Source organism: Herpailurus yagouaroundi, unplaced genomic scaffold, assembly GCF_014898765.1.
Source record: "Herpailurus yagouaroundi ecotype Mexico unplaced genomic scaffold, PumYag 202, whole genome shotgun sequence".
NCBI classification, from domain to species: Eukaryota; Metazoa; Chordata; class Mammalia; order Carnivora; family Felidae; genus Herpailurus; species Herpailurus yagouaroundi.
The window spans coordinates 8,679,170-8,683,126 of NW_024412433.1; the positions used below are offsets into that span (position 1 = coordinate 8,679,170).

General features: G+C 47.4%; 1 protein-coding gene across 1 annotated transcript in view; it reads right to left on the reverse strand.

Moving 5' to 3' along the window:
* Nucleotides 1-1,947: 1,947 nt before the first annotated feature.
* The window catches only part of CUNH2orf72 (chromosome unknown C2orf72 homolog), a gene marked incomplete at its 5' end in the record, with an annotated part of 10,397 nt that continues 8,387 nt past the window's right edge, over nucleotides 1,948-3,957 (reverse strand). The window contains one exon of the mRNA XM_040450344.1: nucleotides 1,948-3,957. This exon is cut by the window's right edge and continues 703 nt beyond it.

Below are 3,957 nucleotides of genomic sequence, written 5' to 3' on the forward strand. Positions count from 1 at the left end.
AATGTCTCAAAATCTTTCTATATTTAAGTTGAAATAATATTATTTTGGATATATGGGGCTAAATAAGATATATTATTTAAATTAATTTCATTGCTTTGTCAATAATTTTTCTTTCCTTTTTTTCAAGTTTATTTATTTTGAGAGAGAGTGAGAGAGAGAGTGCTCATGAGCAAGGGAGGAGCAGAGAGAGGGGGAGAAAATCCCAAGCAGGCTCCACGATCAGTGCAGAGCCCAATGTGGGGCTTGACCTCACAAACTGTGAAATCTGACCTGAGCCGAAATCACGAGTTGGATGTTTAACCAACTGAGCCACCCAGGCGCCCCTACTTTTTTCTAATGTGGCTACTAGAAAATCTAAACCGACATATATACGTCCCTGATGTTAGATTTCTCTTAGACAGGGCCGGTCTAGACCTACCCAGAACTCTCGTTCCGACTTGCCATTTGGGCCTGGTTCTGCTCTTTGGTGCTGGCACGTGCTGGACCAGACCGGACTGAGGGGCAGAGGCTAAGGGTGAGACCCACTCCCATCAGGGAGCAAGGGGCTTGGAGTGGCTGTCCTGGCAGCCAGGAGTTCTGGAGTGGGCGATATATCTGGGACAGCAGGTGGTCAGGGTTAGAATAGTCTGGGTTGGGGAAATGATCTGAGAAGCCCTCACTAACCAGTGAGGAAAAGGGAACGCAGGGTGACAAGACAGAGGCCCAGTATTGGTAACCAGAACTCGAAATGAGAGCTTAGTCACAAGGACTAAGTGCCTAACTACTCCAAATGAGTGCAGAGAACGATAGTAACAAGCCTGACTTAAGACTTAACATCTGAACTCCTACTGGAGTGTCTCTGAATTTCACCAGCCATGGAACATGCAGGTGTGGGTCTGCATTTGAAGCAGGAGCCCTGGCTGGGGCTGGGGAGCTCAGGGAAGAAGCCAGAGGGGTCTCTCGCCCTTGCCAAGCCCTGGACCCACAGTGGCCCTAGTGCCCAGCCCAACTTTGGACCCAAACAATCCCACACCCTGGTCCCTTCGGTAGGTCTGTGAGCCATGGCATGGCCCGGCTGGTAGGCTCTGTTTCTGTTTCCGATTCGGCAGCCCCAAGTATAATGTAACCAGAGGGCTCTGGCTCAGGGGCCAAAGGCACCTGAGGAATTCATGCAGGATCCTGGTCATCCACGCTGCCTTGTACCTCATTTCCTTTGAACTCTAAAATTACACAAACAACGGTCTGTCTCAATCCTTGATCCACTAACACACAAAACCAGGTCAGAGGGGAGTTGTGCAGCCCCTGGGCACAAAACAAAAGGCTGTCTCCACTGCGCTGGTCGTGTTTGCCATCCAAACAGGACAAAGTGCAGGCCCGCTGACTATAGGGAACCCAGCCCCGCAGCGCGGTTCTGTTACACTTTGAAGTGCAGATGCCATCAGGTTAACATGGCTGTCATCACCTTTTCCAGTGAGGCTGGGCCCTGGGTTCTCTGTCTGGGATAAGAGGGACTTGTTTAGAGCACACAGGTATGGGGGGCTCGGCCCTTGGCCCCTTTGCAGCTTTGCCTTGTTTTTGGTTTGACAACCAAGGGATTCCTTCTGTGTGGCAAGTCTTGGAGACAAATTCTTTGAGAGGAAAGGCACCATGACACAAATGATAAAGGGCTCTCTGAGACTCAGGCAAGGCCATTTGGTCTCATTAAACATGCTCATATGGGCACACAAAACACACACATCCTGTTAAATACCAAGCTAAATGTTATCTTTTTTAAAAATTTCAAGTATTTACTTTCCAGCTATAGATTTTCCAATTCTAGCCAATAGGGTGGTGGAGGTGTGATCTAGGGCGGGAATGGAAGTGTTTCAGGCCAAACTATTCCAGAAGTTCCCACCTTTTGCCCAGATGCTCTGCTCCCAGGGGCCCTTGCAAGGAACACCTTATGAAAATGAAAGGGAAGATCCATTCTGGTTTTGATTAGACAGCAATGAGGTACCGTTTGGTTTTATTAGATATAAGGAATTATTGATTCAAGTCAGAAGCAGCACAATTACTGCCATATTAGAAGGATTAATACCCAACAGTCCAGACCATGACTTGACCGGAGGCCTTCGCCAATGGCTCCTGGTACCACCGACTTAATCCGGGGCTTCTATTCTCAGACAGGCCCATCCAATCTTCATGCCTTGGAAGAGTCCTTGGAAGAGATCTACTACCAAGGTCATCCCTTCCAGCACCTAACTCCTCTGTCTGCTAGAAAATATCAACTAGACTGTTCCTAAAAGGACAGTGCTTATCTTAGCCATGTGTCAAGGTAGCCAAGCTAGACCTGGAAGGATCTCAGTCTTGTGTTTATCTGTTGGGAGGCAGAACACAAATCTCAGTAAAGACCTTCTCTCTTCAACTATTCACCAGAGATACTGAAAGCAATGAAAAAAGAATATGCAAACCACCCTTTACCCCACAGGCTTGCAAACTCATATGTCCTCCAGGATCAGGCAGGTGGCTTATGTGAGTGAAGTGCAGTGGATGGGGGGCGGTGTAGATGGCTGGGAGGGGGCCTCCAATCAGGGGAGGGGGGTTGCAGCAAACTGGAGATGATGGCATTGCCCCATCCTCCACCCTACAAAACTAGCTTTTTTATGTGCAATCTCTCCAGTCTCAAATACTGTTAACAAATACAAAAGATTTTTGAACACAGCAGAGGCGGGCTGCCTTGGAACTTCTGCCTTAGATAACTTCCTAACTTAATAAAAGCTCCCTCCCCCCACCAAATAACAAAACTCCAACCCGATTATTACAAAGAAATTAACAGAGAAATAGAAAAATATAGCAGCTTCAAAAATGCCAGTCTCCCCATTTTGAAACAAAATCAAAAGTTAATTCATTGAGTTCATTCTTGCGGAGAAGGAGGTCAGCTGGGTCCACTTATCGGTGAGACAGCCTTGCATTATTAAAATGACACCTGCTGTTAACCAAACCCCAAATAAGATGTCACCCTGTCTGCCCTTACACTATCCCCATGAGGCAGAGAGGGGTTGAATTAGGCTGATTATGAAGAATAAATTGAAGCATAGAGCCAGGAGGGACCCTCCTTGATCTCATACAGCCCCTCAACCCCAATTCCACATTTTGGTACCAGAAATGGAAACCAAAATAACTACTGGAAGTCATGCAGCATCTTGCAGAACCCTGGGCAGAAACCTGCCCAACAGCACGTGTGCTGAGCAAACCGTGCACGAATGAATGAATTCAGCTACTTTGCTTAGATAGCGCTTCCTACCACGGAAAATCAGGAGATGCGCTTGCCACTCCAAAGACTGTATTAACTCCAGGGGCAGGCAAGGAAGGCAATGGAGGTAATGCAGAGCTCCTTCTACAAGTGAACGGATGGCTTTCCTGGCTTTTAAGGGAACATCATCGACCCTGTCTGACTCATAAACAGAGAAAAAAATGATTCAGGAACTTGGCACCTCTGGGCTGGGTTTGCTTTGACCTTGGACAAGGGCCTGAGATCTAGAGAAAGTCCCATGTCTTTATTCCTACCTTTCCTTGTTTGGTGCTGTGGGCCATTTCTAGCATTCTTATTCTCAAAGGCTTTGGCACAGATCAATGTCAACATGAGGAAGAGAGAGGGCATGCAAAGTACTTGGATGTCTTGTCTCTGGCCCAATAGGCCCCCAGGGCAGCAATGCAGTCTTTATTTTGGCTTGCTCTGGGAGCCAGGGTCTTGGGAAGCCCAACCCTCTCTGCTCCAGGGGACTCTTCCTAGAATTTCACAGGGAGAAGGGATTGGCTCATCCAGAGTTTCTCAAGGTTGCCATGATGAGCAATTTGGATGGAACAATAATTTGCTGTTTGAGATTGTCCTGTACGTTGTAAAATAACCACTAAGTGCCAAGGGCACCACATAGTTACAGTAACCCTCCCAACACACACACACACACACACACACACACACACACACACACACACACA